The sequence below is a fragment of the Cataglyphis hispanica genome, chromosome 1 (assembly GCF_021464435.1).
Source record: "Cataglyphis hispanica isolate Lineage 1 chromosome 1, ULB_Chis1_1.0, whole genome shotgun sequence".
Classification (NCBI taxonomy): domain Eukaryota; kingdom Metazoa; phylum Arthropoda; class Insecta; order Hymenoptera; family Formicidae; genus Cataglyphis; species Cataglyphis hispanica.
In genome coordinates, this window is record NC_065954.1 from 19,325,130 (window position 1) to 19,347,031 (window position 21,902).

A 21,902-nucleotide genomic window follows, 5' to 3' on the forward strand; every position below is an offset into this window, starting at 1 on the left:
CCTTTATTGTTTTAGTAAAGTAAATATCTTTAATTATAGTTTCTTCATTTTTTTATCTTTTATCGTTTTAATTAAATATATATCTTTACACATTCTCGGTGAATAAATTAAATACCGCAAGAGAAATTCGAGCTTTTAAGATCTTACAATCTTGCTAATAATTTAAAATATATGTTAAATCAGAATTAAAAATTACATTTGTGTAGGATATATTTCACTTTTACTACATTACATTATAATCGATGCTTTGCTCTATTTAGAATCAATGTATATTTTTACTTATTATTAGCACACAAAAATTGCAATTATTATCCATATTTTAGTTTTTCGTTATTTATAAATTTAACAAAATTTATAACTTTAATTAATTTTTGTTAAAAGAATAAAATTATCTTAAAATTAATTGAAAAAAATAATTATACACATGGAAATATCAAAAACATAAAATACCTCTTATGTAAAAAAAATAGTTTAGTATTTTAGGAATTAAATTATTAAACCGTTAGAATAATTAAGAATAATTAATATTGGACTTAAATATGTATTCATGCATATTTCCTCTTATTCCCGTTTTCCTATTTGAGGACGCTCGTCTCATACATTCGCGTTATGCCAAGTGTTATGCCAAGAAGAACAAGGGATTACGTGGTGATGATTGAATCAAGTGGTTGTGCGCCTTTTATTTGTGGGGCGCGGCTGTAAAGTTGGAATGCGACGTGTGTGCCACGCGACTGACTCATCGAAACGTGCACTAATTTTAGCGACAGTGTAAGGCAACACGCATCATCGACGCTGGTGGAGTCGATTGTCCGGAAAAAGCGCCTACATTTTAACAAAAAGCTCATCTTTAATTTTTTATTTATCGTAGAAGTTTTTTGGAAAAAAATAATTTAGTCAATGTAGTAAACAAATTTCAGAATATTTTTTTTAAAAGAAAACAGTTCAAGTTTTAAAAAAGGAAACAACAGTTTTCGAAAAGTATTTGGCACAATAAAATTAATTTATATAATAATATAATTATGATAAAATGATTTGTTTCACTCAAAAATACATAATAAAATATCATAATCTATTGAAATGATGGTCAATAACGAAGAAAAAAAAATGTTTTAAATGACAAATCTAAAAATATTTCAATAACATATTTAATAATTCTATAATAATATATTTATGAAAACAATTTGTTGTTTAATCAAAAAAATATGAGGAAAAATGTGAACGTCAACAATGTCAACGTATATAAACGTATAAATAAAAGGTAAAATGCATACTCTGCAGTCGATAATCAAAAATCCCATTTGAAGCGTTCCTTTTCCATGCAATAAACTCTTGAAAACGGTAGCGATGCCGCTCGATTGCATATTGCTAATTAACATCTGTTTATGCTCTATGCATGTCAAATCATTTATAAATATTCATGGTGCATGGACGCGAAGCTCGTTCCGTTGAAAGTTTGATAAAAGTTAATAGATCGGATGCATAATTAATGCGCGATCTTGAAAGGATCGTTTGACATAAACAAATTGCGAGAATTGGAAAGCAGAATGTCGCATTTTTACGTTTTACATAATATTTTATAAAATTGCAGCACCGATTTTAACGTTTGAATCATTACATCGCGTTGAATATTCAGCGTAGTGAATATGAATAAAGAAAGAATAAAAAATATAAAGCAACGTTTTTTCTTGTATATAATTATCGATAATTCTATGATTTTTAAATTTGATATTTTGCAGCAATTTTTTTGAGTTATTAAATGTACTGCAAGTTTTGCTATTATGCTGTAAACAAAATATAGTTTAAGTCCTATGTAAGGCACACTTGTCAGAAGTTTAAAAAAATACTAGTTTAGTAAGTATAATGTAGCAAAAGAGGAAGCGAAAGGAAATAGAATTGGAAAGTAAAGCGGATAAGAAGTAAAAGGACAGAGACAAGATAGCGATGGGATGTAAGAGTAACTGCTTTCTAGCAACCATGACAGTTAGTAAAGTAAGATGAAGCGAGTCAGCTTGCGAATTTCTAATTTAAAATCCAATTCATCCTCTAATCCCATTCACCTGCCGTTACTGTAAATTTAGTACGGTGTTCACAGTCATTCGCAAACATCCACATGTAGCTCGTTAACTCGTGATTACGCGAATTCTTTTACATTAACGGGAATGATAAGAAATGCATTAGTTACAATTACTTTATGCCGCTTGAGCTGTTTTTACACAAAAAATATACAAATAGCTTTATTTTAATTGTGATAAATGTAAACAGAATTATGACAAATAAAATACAATTAATAATGAAGATGATAATACAATTAGTTTTTGTAATTAAATTGGCCTAATTAAACAGTCAACTGAATAGAATAAGTCGGTAATAATTAAATAATAATTATTTAAAATTTAAAGTTGTACAGTTTTTTTCAAATATTTGCTTTTTCAAACGTTTTTTAAACAGTTTTTTTTAAAAACATTTTTATTTCTAAGAATGAAAGACAATAAAGTTGCATTACTATATATTGCTCTGTTTTAACTTAACAAATTAAACTTATATATAATAAGAGACTGAAAATATATACATAAAATAATATAAAAGATAGTTTTCACTAAATTGCGTCATATAATAAAAGAGACATTACAAACATAGATAGAAAAAGGATAGCGCTCTGGGAGTAAATATAATAAAATCTATTTGCATGGTAGAAAGAAAGCGTGAGTAATAGAAAAAGTATGCGGAAATATAAGAAAAAGTATGCGGAAATATAAGAAAAAGTATATTCTCTTCCTCCATATTTTTTTATTTTATTTTATATATTTTATACTATTTTATTATCTTATTTTGTTTTATATTTCTAGTCTATCTCTTTCTCTCTTTTTCTCTTTCTCTAATTATCATATATTTCTAGACTATAATTATTATTGGTAATCGCTGTCGCGCACGTTTACATTCGTCATTGCGACGGAAAGATATTAATTGGATCGCGCCCGGACATTTTTCTGATTTATGCATTAGCCGTGCGTGACTAACGAGGCGTCTTAATGCACCTTGAACAGAGTAAGACGGTTTGGATCAACGCCAACGGTTACCCGCCCGGCTCCACTCGCATTACTTCGAGTGCCTTCTCGTCTTCCGGCTCTTCGTTATTCCGCCCATCTCAATCCTATCCGCGAGTTAAATAAACAGAATAAGATACATTTATATAACTGTTAAGTAAATCACTTTACATAGGATAGATTATTGTATATTCTGTAACAATTTTTCTCTATTTTAATCTTTCAGTAAGAATTACTATATCTAACATAAAATAACTGCTATAAATTTATAACATTTATAAGCATTATTAAGAGAGCTAAATGTCATATGGATTAATATTAAATCTATGTGTCATTGTAAAATCCAATTATAAGTATTCTTGATGTAGCCTTTGAATTGTTTAAATAATAAACACATTAATAAATAATAGAAAAAAATCACAAAATTAATTGCTGATATTATTATAATAAACATAGGGGGAGAAAGAAAGAAAGAGAAAGAGAGAGGAAGAGGGAAAGAGACAATATATACATATACATATATATATATAAATGTGACAATAAAATATTTTTCATCAATAAGTTGTATTAATAATATTGGTAATACATAATGGTTTATTTAATTGATATAGAATTTTTATAAAATGTAATATTTATTAGTTATATACATCGGAAAATATTGCAATGTCTCATTTACCGTAAAGTTATAATTATCCTATTTATATATATATATATATATATATATATATATATATATATATATATATATAAACAAGGATAAATAGAATAATTATATATTTACTACATGATATTCTAAAAGACAATAAATAACAATTCTTCATCATTTTTTTATATATTTTATAATTTCAATTATAAATATTTGAGTTTAATCCGGCTGAAACAATCGATTATCTTCCCATATCAATCTTAATTGTTCTTGAAATTTCGCGAATTTCGCAATTTTGGCTTCAGAGAAAATCATGTAGATTTACCTCGATTTTCTCTGATAGAAATTTACGTGTTCACGCTTCCTTCCCTTCCTCCATCTTTCCCCTCTTACCCTTTCTCCTCTTTCTTCTTTCATCTCTTTTCGTACTGACAATTACGTCGCAGCTACGTTACCCGTTTTCTCTCTCATACATTAAAGATGTCGCCGGTTTCCTGACAATACCTGCCAAGATTGCGTCATATGTTTCCGCGGCAGGAGAACGGCGTCGGAAGGCAATTTGAATTTTGCATTAAACATCAATGCGTATATTCCATGTGTTTGGATCGTGCAATTTCGTCTTTATTGGACACCGCCTGCTATTTTCGGTTTTGCAGTATCGAATGTCGTCAAAAGTCATTCTAAAAAAAGAATTAGGTCGATGGAGTGTATCGGTGTGATTTTAAAACTGACTTAATTTATAAATATGGAAAAATTGAATTAATTATATATTTTATTTAGTATTGCTCTATACAATAATTATTATGTTATCTTATCACGATTATAATCTCAATTAATCAATTATTTCTTTAAACATTTTGCTTTTATAAAATTTCTAAATAAAATTGATAAAATCAATAAAATTATTTAGCTGAATTGAGCTATTTTTTTTTATTAAAATACAATTTTGACGCATGGATAAGACTCTTTTCTGGAAATTTTATGTTTTAACTGTAGAGTAGAGGTGAATGAGACTAATTAACAACCGGCAACAAATTATATTCAGCGAGAACATAAGTCAAACTAATAACTATTCCAGAATACATGACGATGACATATATGAATTCATTCAAGATATATAACTGTTCATTATTAATGATTTCACATTTAATGTAATAGGAAAAGCTGTGTGCTAAACATTATACAAAAGATCACCTTTTTTATTTTTTTTTGATATCCAATATGCTGAGTGAAAGTGTCGTTGATTAATTTACGACAAGTGAAAATATCACACATAGGTTCAACAATTCGCACAATTCTAATTTCTCAATCGCAATCTGTCGTCCGGCGAGGCATAAGAATGTGTCACTATTAGACTACTTGGCGTATTGTCTAACGCGATTTAATCCTCTATTAACCATCTTATTTCTTCTATCTCTTCTTTTGCGATTTTTAATATGTTAGCCGTAATAATTATAAAATATAAATGATTGCATGAATACCTGACTTGGAAAAAAATTTTTGAAAAAATATAATAAAAAATTTAAGAATTAAAATAATGAAATAAATTATATTATTCAAGCATTGATATAAAATTTAGCTTAATTAATCATTGAATGCAAAGGAAATTTAGAGAATTTTATTACTTGTTAGGAGTACATTTATCGCTTAAAAGTCATTCTGTGACAGCATCTGAATATTGTAAAATTTATTTGTAATCTTTTACATTATGTGTAAAGATTTAATTAAATTAAAAATTTTTGTTTGAATTAAAAATGCCCGATTGTCATTAATATAAATTTAGCAGGCACATAGAGCCATAATAATTTAGACTTTGCTTAATTCGGAACATTAAATTAAGATTTAATCAAGCTTATTATATGCGGATTTTATATTAAATCCTACAATATATATTTCAGAATATAAAATATAAATTCTAAAATATTTTAACATTTTTATTTGAGGAAAGGTCTACTCCAAATTGATCAGATAACATATCATTAAAATTATAGTCGCGAGTTGTGAGACACTCTATGTATTGACTTTATCTCGTTTCTAGTTATATGTGATGTATGCGCATGACGATGGTGCAAACAACATGTTTATTTAGTAATTTCAGATAAAGTACCTGCAACTTGGTTGAAATAATTGGGTTCCAATAGAATCGTAAATCTGTATTCCATCGGAATGTACACGATTTTTTGACGTTTATTTTGGAATTGCTAATTAACAGCTGTAACAAAGTGTCGTTGCGACAACATTGCGATGAAGTTGCGACAAAGCGACCGTTGGAATTATGGGATCCGCGAGCGATTCCGCGCGAACGACTTGCTCACGATTTCGTGAGTTAATGTAAACTGCAATATCGCCAGACAGACAATGTAGCGTTCGACAATATGCAATAACAAGTTCGCACTGCTAACGACCTCACGAGTTTCTCGAAAAGGGCCGACATGATGATGGCGTTGCCCTTTTGTTCCGTGCGGAATGTGGAAGTGGTTGGGGCGACGCGCATCTATTTTATTTTATTAAACAATTAATTGTTTAACAGTTTCGCATTTGAAAGCGATCTAAAACCCCGAAGTTCAAATTAATCCGATGTTTTGCCTTTTTGCGCGAGTTTCTCGAATCGGCGCTCTCATTATAACAATCCATTGTTTAACGTATTATTTTTTGGGCAAATAAACAACGTTGAATAATATTTTAAATAATATTTTGAATATTATATTATTTGCAAATAAAACGTTGAAAAATATTTATATAAAAATAAATTGCACGATTTGCGCTGCAGTAATTTATTTTCAAAAAGAGAAATTTGAGAAAATTTAAGTAAATCCTTTTTTTATGATCATTTAGTATTATCACGTATTTAAAAATATTTAAAAATATTTCTATAATTGGATCATACTAAATAACTTATTTTTTTTATATAGATATAAATACTGACAGATAGTTTAATTGAATAATTATTTTGTATATACAAATAAGTGATGAAGATACATACGATAAATACATATATTTATATACGATAAATTTTCAATTTTGGGATGTATATGTTTATGATTTATATTAATCTATTATTTAATTAATTTAGCGACTGACTTACTAATTGACCAATTGATTAGCTGATTGATTGTGACTGATTTACTAATTGATTGATTAATGCAACGTGCTGTATTGTGTTATCCTCTGATATATATATATATATATATATATATATATATATATATATATATATATATATATTAAAATTGGGGAGCAATAGAAATCGCGCGCATGAGTTTTTTTTATTGTTCTAAATATATGCGTATACGTATAATATCCGTTGCGTATTTGTGTGTGTGTGTGTGTGTGTGTGTGTATATATCTGCACAAATTAAATATATAATTAATATTTATAAAAAAATGCTCGAAATTCTTTTGTTCGTCTTTTATACATATGTTATCGAACATTGATTGCAAGAATGTCCAGTGATTCTAGAACACGCGACATATAAGGAAAGAGACTATGTGCGCAGGGAGGTTTAATTTTAGGTTATTCTACTTGAATCCTAAAACCGCGTCGCCATACAGTCGGTTTTACTGACATGAGTAAAAAAAGTCATCCGGTGAAAGCGTCTTTCACTATGGTCAGCAATGCTATTTGACGATAATATATAGTATAATTAAATATATGTTAATCGATCTATGTTGATATCAAACGCTAACTATTTTCCGACAGTTAAATCCGGTAAATTGAGCAATGGAAGTTTAAATCCTTGATAAAATCGCTTATCACCTATAGACAAAATTTTAATTTATATCACGTTATGTATTTTTACTACAATAATTGTATGTTTTTACTCTAAATGTATTATTGCATTTTTTACGTAATTTTCCTTGCATAAATAGTTGCGTCTTTCTTTCTCTTTGCGCGTACTTTTTTCTCTTGATTGTGATCTCGAATATTTAATAATGGTAATTCTCAGATCATGCGATAAAATTGATGGCTTTTGTCGAAAGGTTTTGCTGGGCTTTGGAGATGCGGCTTTAATTTATGGATCATTTAATTCACGGATCTATCTATGATGCAAATACTTGCTAAGTCATGGGGATTAGGAATCTAAAGATTAGGAATCTAAAGATTTTATCTGTGATTTATGAATCGCAAGAATTTTGGATTTATAAATATAAATTATTTTACATGCAAGATGTCATTTCGTTAATCATTTAATAACAAATTCTGAACGTATTTATTAAGATTATTGATAATATTTAATTAATTATTTAATTTACTGTTAATATTACTACTGTTAATATTAATATTTACTGTTAAAATAAAATATTATATATATATATATATATATATATATATATAATGTAAAATTGATAAATAATTTTGTTTATATAATAATATAAAAATGATTGAATATAGATATGATATAAATGCAATTAAATAGAATAACGTTTAATAAATTGTTACAAGTTGTTTTGCAGATAAAATATCAATATTTATTTTTGACATTCTATTCAATGCAATAACATGTAGTTTATTGATTGATATAAGTGGAAACACGTTATCACATGCGAGAGAAATCAGTGCAGCACGTTATATGTTCCATGTGACAGTTTCGACAGCTCGTTGAATTCTAATATCCATATCCTCAGGTTATTTTGTAATAATTGTGTTTATAATTATGTATATAATTAAATATAAATAATTTATGTATGCAGAAATGTATTAGCATACCAAATTTAACGCGTTTAGTCGCAGAACTTTGACAAATAAAAAATTAAAAAAAAAAAACTATATTATCATTTAGTATAAAAAATTTCCAAGTTGTTTTTTTCAAATTAATCTGTGATTAAACTACATCATGTTAGCGATATTTCTATTATTAACTAATAAATTTGTACAAGTTGCAACTCGCGTTAAGATGCACCTGGCCAACTAACTCAACAAGCTTTTAGGAATTTTTACAAGTCAAATTAGAACAAGGTCTTTGTCTGCGTGAGTCATTCTATTTTGAATGTACGAAACAACTGTAACGTGGAATTGGATGCTATCCAATTTGGATTAAAATGATTTCAACGTGTCTGCATATAGAATAATTATTTATGCGAATACAGTGTATGCGTTTAGTGATGAGTAATAACTTGTGGCGAAGACGGACAATAAAAATGACATGTAGATAATACAAAATTTTCGAGAATAAATTGATTATATTTTAATAACACGGTTTTTGACATGTGTGTTGTTTTTCTTATTACGCGAAAATAATAATATTATTACATATGCTATTTTATATTACATCCAAACGATTTGTAACAATAGTTGTGACAACTTCTAAAATAATTGCCACATCATGAATTTATTATGATTTTCCGCCTAAATATATATTAAAATTCAAAAAGAGACGCGTTTGTGTGCGTCTCATTAAGGAAGCTAAAAGCGTCAATATGGCATTTAATTAGCAGTTCATCTTTATATTTAAGTTTTTCATAAAAGAGAATAATCTAATGATTCTCGAAGTTAATAAAAATATATAAAATTAAAAAATTGCAAATATGTTTTTTTTAATGAATATAGGAATATTTAGATAAAAGGAATAAATACATGATAAATTATCACGTATATTTATTTTTTTAGGATATTGCTGCAAATAATTAAATTTTTAAATAAAATTTTAATACAATTTTTAAATGTATAATATAATTTAGTAAATTTGTGGAATGAGAACATTTTGACTTTAATTTCGTGCGCTTAATTCTTGTTGACAAAAAAGCTTCAACATATAATATATGTCTTGAATAAAAGTTTTCTAAAAATAAAAGATTGTGTATGCTCAATATTACTCTTTGTAACAATAAAATTAATAATAACATTATAAAATAATAAATATTAATATATATCTATGATAGTATTAAATTTAATCAGAAAATTATATTAATGAAAATATTGGAATATCAATGAATTATTAACAAAATGTAAATGCTCTCTTTTGAAGAATCTCCGTCTTAATTAAGTAATTAATTCATGTTTTTTTTGTAATTACCAGAATTATTAAAAGGTACGGAAAATATAGGATCTTTTGTATATGGCGGCAAATATTTAATCATTAAGGCGCTCTGTCTTTGTCGCAATTAATTAACAAAGTTGGTCTAATCAGTGGCGTATGTTGATTGGCTAGCGTGCGAACATGTATTTGTTTAAATAAACGGAACAGATTCCAGCATGTTGATTTCACACCCGGATTATCGTGATTATTGTACGGATGAAAACAGCTGATTAATGACAGTACCGATTGCACTGGATATTATTATTTTAATACATTTAATAATGCAAGATAGAATATTATTGCAGATTATTTTTTGTTAAAAGAACAAAAAATGTTCGGTATTCTTAGGAGAAAGATTCACTTTTGTAGATAAATATAAAATTTATTTATTATTTGTTGTTACATTTATTATAAAGTTATTATGCATGTTCATATATAATTTCTGTGATAAATTAAATTTAATAAAATTAAATGAATTCCTATTTATATTGCAATTCAGATTTAATTTATAGATACATTTATTCATAAAATAAATTGAGTTTATGTGAAATGAAAGTGCGGTAATGTTTAAATATTACAGTCTATGTCAATCTAAATAAACTCCAATGTTTATGATAAATTAATTGCAAAATTTTACACATTAATTTAATATTTAATGTATATCTAATTATTTTACATTAGAGCGTTTATATTACTTTAGCTGATAAATAGAAAATTTAAGTTACGTGATAACAGTTTGATTGAAATTTGATTGATGCTACGAGTAAAATTCATTTATTTAGTAAGATCACGGATACGAATGGTCGCCGCGGACGGAATTGTCGGGGGTTGCCGGGACGGTTGCGAGTGTTGCGACGGCCGCAATCGAAACTGTAACTACGCGGAACTCCGTCACGGCAGCGGCGGATTTCGACGTGCGGCATCCCAACGCGATTCGTCCCGTCACGCGTGGCATACGCGACAACTAACTTTAATCTATATATCAGAGCGTGATTTCGGTTCGCTCGCACTCCGTACCGCATCCGTCCGGGAAGGGAGCGGGGAGGGGAGGGGACCAACTTTACAAATAGATTCGAACTTGTTGTTTTTTATTTTGAATCGCTTATTCAATTATGTGAAATTGAATTCACATACGTAAACAAACTCAAGTATTCTTTGTAAATATAAAACGAGGAATTTAAAGCTGGAATTATTTTTATAAAAATAAATTAATATCGAATAATGAACTTTTTGAGCACACTTTCCCGAGTATTATATTGAAGCAAGATATTGCAATAATTTGCACATTATCGCATTATAAAATGTCTCTCTTTTATTTTTTTTTCAGTCAATTTAAACGTTTCTTGCTGTTTTTAGAATCCGTAAAAAAAGAATCCGTATTAAAGAAATGAGGAATGCTACACATATACGGTAATGTAATTACGTATGCATATAAAGATTTTTTTATTATATAAAAATTATTTTTTTTTTTTACACTGAAATTCCATTTATGAATGTTTAGTAGATTTTCGTTGTTGTTTTGTCATTGATATTATCATTATAATAGTTATCTTCTGCGTTACGGAATTTTAAAAAGAAAATAGTTATTGCTGGAATGAATAATAATATAATATACAGTAATTGATCAAAGCGATCAACAAGTGGGGTATTTTCCCCTCTCTTGGAAAAGCTATTATAATCATATTACATGTAATATAATGTAGTAATGGAAATCTTTTTATACGAGTAATAATTGATGCAGGCAGTACACGAAAAACTTTTTCAAAGCCGAAGCTTTATTTTTATAAGTTACAAAGATTAAATATTATATAAAATATATGAAATTGACGTTATAACATGTATTATTCGAGTAAATTAATTTTTATTTTAGATTAAGACTTAATTTTTATATGCGAGCCCAAATATATTAAGAAAATGGACATTGGGGGGAAATTTAAGATTTGATCTCTTTCATCTTGAATCTAGAAGAAGACAAGCGTTATCCGTGAATATATTATCTTAAATATGCATAGCGTCTTGCAAAATGACTGAAACTAATTTTTTCTATTTATTACGTCAAAAAATATCATATTGTTATGTCATGTATGTGTTCAATAGAAGATTGCAATTAACATTTAGGTTAATTGTGAATTTTTGATTTAATGTATCTTTCTCTCCATGATACTGTATATTATATATTAATGTCAACACTTTAAACAGTGTATGTACATAGAATATTCCAAAACTATTAGTTTTCTCATCGACCATTGGTAAACTCCGCGCCAAGTAAGAAGAATGGCTATTGTTTCAAAGTTGTGCTATTAATATCTTTCCAGTTGAAGGCAATAAAAAGTTAAAAGATTTTGTTCAATTAAACTGCAAGATTATATAAGAAAAAGAAATCTTGTCTTTTAGAAAATTTCAGGTAAATTTGTCTTTGATAGGAATTTAATTTTGAAGTAATAAATATCAAGGTACTTAATGTTTAAAATTATAAAGTTACACACAAATACATACATAAATATATATATATATATATATATATATATATATATATATATATACAACTTATATATGTAATGATATCGAATGAATAAGTTTTCATAAAATTATTAATCAGATTGGCTACAAAATTGATGACGAAATATAATAGTTTCATACTCTGTACACTTAAAGAAATATTTATCTGCAAAATTGGATTGAAATAGCTCAAAGCGACTGAGCGGGTATCTTATTAATTAAATTAATTGCATGCATTATAATGTAATGAATCGAAGCAAAAGCGCATATATATATATATAATAGTAAATAGCAGAAGTGTAACAAAAAATTTTTTTATAAAGTCACGTTTTTGAGAGAGGCTAAAAATATATATAAAAAACAGGGCTATTTGATACGATTGGCTCATTTAGCTGCGGAGCGCAAGTAGAAATCTACGAGTAACGTCGTACCGCGCGACTGCGTTATCTGAGAATTTCTTGACACCATTCGCGTGAAAAGTGGTGGGAAATTCCGGCATTCCACGTTATTGAAAAATGTGATCGTTTCCGTAATCGAGCAAGCTTCGTTGCCTTCTCGCGATGTCCATTCCACCGACTGATTCCGATTTAATTGAGCCAGCCGTAGCCAATTTGGCAAGATGCTTCGCGCCGCATTATAGCTCGCGTTAATCGGATGAAGTCTGCGGTCTCTCTACGAAGGATATCAGGACGGTACGAAATGTCTTGAGATCTCCCAAGAGATCTCGGCTCACTCTCGCTCCCTCTCGTCCCTCCTCACTCTCTCTTCTTCTCTCTCGCTCTCTCTTTCTCTCTCTCTCTTTCTTTCTCGCCCTTACCCTGCCGTCCTCCACTACGCAAGTATTTGACTTTCAAATGGCGGCCGCTGTACTCCGTTATAACCAGGCCGCTCCATTTCGAGAAGCAATTCCGGCGGCTGACGAATGGCCGACTCTCGAATGGACCAACGATAACTCGATTCGGACGCGAGCCGTGCGAATTAGTTCCGTAAAAATGACGTCTTCGAAGATCATTTTGGATTTTGATCAGGATTGTCGCCGATGAAAACAGCATTGCTTGCACCGCAATAAAAAAATAAATTTGGAATAATCGTCTCTGTGCATTTTTACAGAACATTTATTTTTACAGAACAAATCGTAATAAATTAGGCTTATCACTACTAGATACTATACGCTTTAGTGTATTATATTTAGAGACACATATGTAGTATTCAATAATGAGAGAATGAAAAGATTTTATTTGTTGAGAAATAATTTTAATGATAAAAAATGTTATATGACCAGAAGTTTCTTATTATACACAGTAAAAAAATAACTAAAAAAAAATTAAAATTGAAATTAAAGTTCTATGAATATTTATGATTGTATGTATGAGACAGTACTGTTAAAATATTATTTTTGCATATTAGGTAGAATTGCAGCAATGTTTAAATGGAAATTTGGCAGACAAAGGTAAAAGCTTATTGATATTTTTATTAAATTTTTTTTTTTTTTTGAATGAAAAATTTGTTTATATATTTTACTGTTTCGAAAATTTCCAGCGTTTACACAACGAATATCATCACGAATAGAATCAGATTTGATTAAAGATAGAGACTCGACTTATTTATATATTATTTTTAACTTTTGATTAGATTTCTTGTTTGCATATCTCAAATATAGAAAATATTTATACTTTAATATCTAATAATTTCATTTAAAAAAATTAAACTTACACACACTATGTATATAAATCTTGAAAATTATCATTGATATTAAATATATATAGTGCGAGAAAATATGAAACCATATATTGGTTTTACTGGAAAGAGAAAGTCAGAACGAAGGAAGTTTGATTACGAGTGCAAAAAACAAATCACAAGTTTCATGTATTTTTATTTATATTTGTATAGATGTTATTACATAATTTCAACTTTGCAAGTATCCCTAGCACTATCTTTTTTTATTCTTTCGTTTTTTAATTAATTGGTAGAAAATTTTTGGGTTTAATTGGTTAAATATTTTTTGATTCATGAACTATTTTGATTAGTAAATTTCTGAATTTTTGAGTATTTACGCAATTATAAACTAACTTTGTAATGCAATATTTATTTCTATTTATTTATTAGTATATTCTGTTTATAGAACATTCTATTGTTTCCAAGCAGCGATAAGATTTTGCAATAAAATGATTCAGATCTTTGAGAAAGGAATTGATTGCTTGAGCTAAACAGATCTATTATCCTTTTGGCTATTAATATAAAACAATTGCAGCGATACTTTCATGCCTAAACGAAAACCATAAATTTCACGTCGGAGAAGAAAAACGCGCCGATAAATAATGCATCCTTTCACCGACCAGCCGGCCAACCGACCATTTTCTAATTCTCCCCTCCTCTTCATCGTTCCAGTATCCACCGCGAATATTGGATTCCTCGTTCCCCTTTACCATCAAACACGTCGACACGTTTTTTTCGCCGGTTCCTTAATCAAACGGAAATTACCCGCGCGAAGTTGTCACCGGATACTCGCATTCACGCGAATTCGAGAAAAAGTTTAAATCGGAATGCGCCAAATCGAATCACGTTCATCCCCCAGCCCTCAAGTCGTCTCGGAAACAAAGTGCCGACTAGCCATAGGGATGGCGAGGTAACAGAGAGAGGGTTGAAAAAGGGAAGATTGCTCTTAAAACGTGGAATCAATTACGCGAGGATTCCGATTGGTATTAAAGCCTTTTCCTAATGTCGGGTGTTCAAACGTGTCGCTTACCTAACCCTTTGCAGACGCGAAGATTACATCGCGCAGAAAATCGATCTGATGAATTTTTAATTTAATGTAGTTTACGGAATCCGTTATGGGAGATTTCTTGAATCCGCATATGCACCTGATCTTCAATGAAAAATTTCGAGATCTACAGATGGCTGGATTGACGGATTTTATGCGACGTAAAAAATTAATAGAGAGATTTGCAGAAGAGGGAGGGGCGGAAAATGAGCTGACGATCGCACTAGAATCTTGTAGGAATCGACTTTTGGAGATCGGCGGAGATTCGAGCGGATCGATTAATCGAGTTACGCGAGCCGGAAACGGAAGAGGAAAGTTTCCTTGGCAAAATTCAATTTGGAAATTAAAGGATTCGCAAGCGGAACGAATCGAGGAAGTTTCCTTTTTTACGGGGTAGGGGATGAGAGAGGAGATTTCTCGTCTTTGTTTTTCATTAAGTCGCTTAAATTCACACGCGACGAAAAGTTTTGCTTAGTCGACCATTCTCGATGAATGACGTCAATTTTTTTAAATAATACATAACTGACTTGGAAAAAATGATGAATAGAATAAAATGTGCTAGAATTTTAATATTAATTTTCTAAATTGAAATGATTGACATAATTATAACGTAAAATTGTGTGAGATAAAAGTTTCACCTTATATTTGTTTTTAAGTTTCCTACTAATATCTTTTATCTCCTTGTCTTATGGATAATAGATTAAGAAATAATTGCAAAAACTGTAGAGAGAAAAACTGTTGTTAATTATATTTCGTGAGATTTTCTAGATTGTATATAACGAAATATTATATATAACGCGATACTTCAAAAAACACATCTACCTAGACATTGTTTGTACTCTTCAATATTCAACATTTCGTTATTTATTACTTTTAGCGTTTCAAACTTAGAAATGTGGAAACTTAAAATAGAGGGTTTGGGGGAAGGCGATAATTGGCGCAATTACGTTGGCGCCGGACACTATCAGGTGGATGATGAAAGGGACGAGAGGGATGAAAGGGACGAAAGGGCTGGATTGTATATTGCGACGCGAAGAAATCGAATTACCGTGGTAAAACCATCCTAATGCATTCGCCCGTCACGGAATTCCGCGCGCTTGTTCACTCGTGCGAATTATTAGTGCACATTTGCAACGCAAAATCAAATATTTAAGAAGTATATTTCAGTAATATATTAATTGTAAATATAATTCTAATAAAATTTACAAATATGGAAATTAAATTATTTAGATATTTCGTATGCAAGAATAAGCTCAAAATAAACAGAAAATAAATTACTAGATAGAATAATATCTTTAAGCAGTCTAACGATATTTGAAATATTTTGCAAATATTTTAAGGAATAATAAAAGTTTCGCTTCTTAAAATTGTCTAGTTTCTATATTTTATTTCAGTTTTTATTAATATTACACTGGATGACATATCAGACATCTAATTTATAATATTACTCTAACAATTCATGTTTATTATACATGATTGTATTCTTGATTCACATGTACTAATATTAAACAAGCAATGATAATACAAAACAGAATCGTAAAAATTGCTTTGTCGCGAATACAGATGATTTGATATTATCAAGATATATCTCGCTTTTTGCGTAAACGCGTTTTCTTCCAAGACAATGCATTTTAAAACGATCCGCACAATTCGGCCTGCAATTCGGCGCATCGGGATGCAGCTGGGAACGTGTTAGTGATCACTTTACGAGCCGACGTGATTGCAATCATCCTCCTTTCTCGGACCGGCACCGCTCTCGGGAATCCCTGAGTGAACTTTTAATAATTCACTCGCAGCCGAATGCAATTGTAGTAGCGAAAGCAAGAGAAGGGAAATGGTGAATGCTGCATTTGCTTGAAAAAAATTAGATCTTAAGCGGCATACGCGTGAGTGGAATCTTTGAGCGGATTGTCTCTTAAGCGGTAGAAGGGCATAGGAGAACAGATTCAGGAAATGTTAGTTTTGGCAAACATTCTCCACGTAATCTTAAGATAATTATGATTAATTTTATGGACTTTTCTGTATATATGATAAAAATTTATTTCTAAAATCTCTATCCAGATTTTAAAAATTTTCTATCTGAAAACCAATCGATACGTCCGACAAATATTTTGTCGTAACGAATGTAATATCAGTCTAATTCTGTATAATGGCAATAGTAAAAAAGATAAGAGAACCGACGATAAGAGAACGACGGTTTTTCTGGTTTTTAAATCGCCATTATTGCGGGATACGCGTAGAATTATCAAGCGGACTTGGCCGGTTCTTTATAAGCTTCTCAATTTGCATCGTAAAGTTTACGATGCCGGTCGTCGCCGCGCGACGGGAGGAAGAATTGAATTTACGTTGCCTCCCTCGCAATTAACATTGCGTCGTGAGTTCGAGATTACATCGAAAGTCGAAACGAGACCCAAGGCGATCCTCCAAGGTCGTTCGGGGATAATTAGATTTCGCTATGTGATCTTGAGTAACGATGCACTTTTCCGCGCCACAATCGTCTCACTCACAAAAATTTCTTCATGTATTTTTCTTTGGTTCTGTTTTTTTTTTTTTTTTTTGATAAAGAAATTGATAAATCAGCTGCATATAAAATATAGAAATAATTTCAAAATATTACTCGAAAATTTTTAATTTTTATTTCAAATATTTTGTTATCATTTAAATTTTTTTTATTGTTATTGAGATAATTTTAATCACACATTTACATTTACATTAATGAAAATGAGACATTTTTTCTATAAAGCAATTTTTTCTACATAAACTTCTCCATCTCTTCCTCTTCGTTTTATTCAATTTTACTATCCATAGTATTATATTAACATTTATTAAATAATAGCTGTGATAATTTATTTCATTCTTTGTAATAGTCTTGTAAATTTTTCAGTAAATCTTTTTATGGTTTTTTTTATAACAGTGGCGATATAATTATTGTTATTGTATTATTATGGACATTCATTATGGACCATATGTTTCGGTGAATAAGTTATACTGCATTGTTTCTGATTCTAACAATGTAATCAATTATTGATTACACAGTATTGTGTCATACTTAGCACAATATACGTGTACATTTTGTGTAGCATAATCAGGATGTCATTACTAATTAATGCATTAAATCTATTTTAGATCTATAATATACAGAGGACTCTCGATCTATAATTCTACGTGCCACATAATAGAGAATATTTACACCAATAGAAAATTATGTCTATTTTATTTTTTTAAACATTATATGAGATCTCATTACATGAGAGACACTTTGATGTAAATTACAAATGATTTGACTTCTGAATGAGGTTTCAGGTCTTCAAATAAATATAGATAGAGGACGTTAAATGCTATTAAATCAAATTATGCAATATAAATGCATTTCTGTATTATATGTTCAGTGCAGTACAGACAAAAGGGGAACAGGCAGCAACAACATATCATATAAAATATGTATTTTAACTGGATGTTACACGGATACATTGTATAGTACGTGGTGATATTGTATGATTCACCTAGTCGAGTTGAAAATATTAAACACACGAGAGAGAGAAACAAATCTCTATTTTTTATGCAAGAGATTTACTATTATCAGAGATTAGGCTTATCGTAAATAAATTTGTAATAATTGATAAATTTGTAATAATTGATATATTCTAGATTAATTATTATATATTAATGTACAATTTTTTAATACAGATCGGGTATATGTATAATTATATATACAAATTGTCAATTATCAAAAGAAGAATAATATGATCGATAAAACAATTTAAAAAAAAACCGTTGTTTCATATAAATGTTTGTTTTTGAAAAATAAAATCAAAATTTGTATCAATTATATTAAAATTCTAAAAACAGAATTCTAACAAAGAAGAAGAGATTTCGTTTTTTTTTTTTTTTTTTAATTTTATAAATCTTATTTTGTATAAATAATATTTTATTGGCAATTTTCTTAGATTTTATTTTATTAATATTTGAAAGTTAAAGCTGTTCTGTATGCATACCTTTCTATAAATGATTTCTCAAATCTCTTTCACACGCAACCTTTTCTCTCTCCGATTTTCTCCCTTTCTCTTTCAACGTATCTTCTTCATTCTCGTGTGATTCACTTCCATAGTAAATATTTGCACAACTTTTATCTTGCTTCACATTTGCTCGTGTCTTGCCACGAGTAGCTCAAAGTAAACGGACGTAATTGTTTACTTGCACTTTCCTCAGAAATTTAGGATCTTCCGCTCGTCAATTTTCCTAATTAGCGCTAATTATTGAAGGGCGTGCATGCGGAAAGTTGTGAGCGCGAGCAATTTTGCGTACTTGAATATATAATTCACAGGATATGTATATCAATGAAGACCTAAAATTTTGTAAATGATTATACGACTATCATAATGTTGTAAACATTGTGAAATTAACTTTGAATTAACTTACGATTTACTCGAGATATTTGATTTTTAATAATCAAATTATATAAAGTTATTATTTGCTTTTGGACGAACTTTGATTATTGAGCTTGTTGTAATAACGGTTTATTGGTATGAAATGGTGTTTTGCGTTTTGCGCTAACCACAGAGCGCAAGACAACATTGAATAATATGGAGAACTGAACACAATCGAAAACCTCAATCATTCAATTTAATTGAATTAATCTGAAATGCAAATGTGTCATCGGTCACCGAAATATTTTGATTTTAAACAGATTTTTGAAAAAAGCAGCATAATGACGTTTAGATTATACATTAAATTTTGCTAATGCTGTTAAAATTCAAAACTGGATGATATGATGTTTTATGAATAATTCAAAAAGAAAAAAATTTTTTATATTTTTTTAATTGTTGGATTTCAAAAACACAGTTCTAATACTACAATCTTATGTCTGCAGAATATAGTGTCTTTAGATATATGTAAAGAGCGGAAGAAGTTGATACCACTTGGAAATTCGCAAGAGAGAAAATTATCGAGACGGCTAAACTTTGACGGTCCGTGGGATGAAATTATGTGACAGTTTCTGCAGCTTTTGTTTCGTTTCTTACATAAATTATGGATAATCCCTTTAATTCTCCCTTTCCAAAACTTACGAGACGCGAGAGGCGTGAATTGATTTTAATATATTAATGATAACTATAAGTTTAATCTATGATAATAAAAATTTTATAGCGAATTTATACATACAATAAAGATATAAAATAAATACGTATAAAAAATGAAATTAATGGAATAAAAATAGTCTGATAAATAATAATGATTAATTCTGTGTATTATGCGTAATATAAATATGTAATATTGTATGTATAAATATTGCATCAATTAAATATTTGATAACGAAACGTAATTAAAAATTTTTAATAACACAATTATTAAAAATTATTAAATAATTAATTGTGAATTATTAAATGATCGATTTCTATGGAGGAATAACAGTAATGTTAGTAAAATTGATCAATCTTGTGTTTAATAATACTGTATAATATATTTTCATTTTTGCAAAAATAAAAAGTTAAATTTTATAAATGATAAAGTAAAGATGTGCGGTCAATTATTTTTTACAATTTTATTTTATTATGATTTGTGCGGAGAGCGAAAAAAGAGTTGCATAGTATTTCAGGTCACTGAAACCAAAATAAAACGGAGGCAAAAGATAATTAATGGTTTTTCTATAAAATGGTTTTAATAATTAATTCAATAAAATATAGAGGATGATAAATATCTATACAAAACGGAGCTATATAAAGACAGAACGATAAATTATTTAAAAATAGGAAAGAGAAGAAATAAAAAAATATGCATTACGTATGTAGTTTCGAAGTCGTAATTTTAACATGTGATGTTAATTTGAGAAAATATGTTTTCGTGATCACTTGTCTAAGAAATACGTAAGAACAATTAACGTTTCGAATAGTGGGCATACCTTAAGGATGGCTCACGCCATAAATAACGGCCGACGTGCTAGCTAAATTCTAGTCCGACCCAACTAGAACGTAATTAGAAATTCGCCGCGAGAATCATTGCCAAGTACCGAGGCTGATTGGAATTTTATAGCGCGCTGCAAATTTAAATAACCCCAATTTCTTTGAAACGAAACAATCAATATTTGTTCAAAGCACTGCCAATTTTTTCATCGTATAATAATTATATAAATAATGAGTTTTAATTTAATTTCAGACTACCAATATGTAACTTTTACCTATCTATAATTTGAGCGGAATGTATTTAAAATTTATATTTATATGAATATTTATTGATATTGTTTCACTAAAATTATTATCGAAAATCATTTGTTAAGTTTTGCCAGATATTTTAGGAACATTCTATATGGTTTGAATTAATAGTTATTATTATTTGGCTCACTTTTGCGTCTAAAATCGGAGAGGAAACGACGCGAGTCTTCACCGATTAAATCCAATCGGCGCGCCGATTACTAATTTTAACGTGTAAGCTAATATTTATCCCAAACTCTAGGCTATCTCGCCGTATAACTGTCGATATTTATGGAGAACAACTCTTTAATAGCGGCGCCGTACTGGTGTCAATCGCCGTTCCAATATACCCGTGAAATCGATAACACCGTTCTTCGTTTATCGGAGATGCGAGTTTTTTGATGATCTCTCGATAAACTTTTTTTCTCGTAAGCAATCAAAGTTACAAATTGGATTTGTGTGACGAGCGACACAAACAAGCGTAATATGAAAATAATGTGCAGTGTTAAAGAAATTGTTGAATAAGAGATTCATAAGATCGTGCCACGAATCATGATAAGTCTGATTAAAAAATTTTTAATATTATTATTAATAATATTAATGCTGTTTTTAATTTTTTTTTTAGTGATACGTTAATTAATATACATTAACATATAATGCTTTTGTTTTTCTATCAGTTTTGTATAAATCGAATTTAACGCGGTTATTTTGAAATCCGGTAAAATGATACATGATACACGTATTATTAAT

At 29.2% G+C, this 21,902-nt stretch overlaps 1 protein-coding gene across 2 annotated transcripts in view; it reads left to right on the top strand.

Moving 5' to 3' along the window:
* Positions 1-21,902, top strand: part of LOC126852361 (uncharacterized) — a 158,585-nt gene that overhangs the window by 61,118 nt on the left and 75,565 nt on the right. The gene's annotated exons all lie outside the window — the stretch shown is intronic.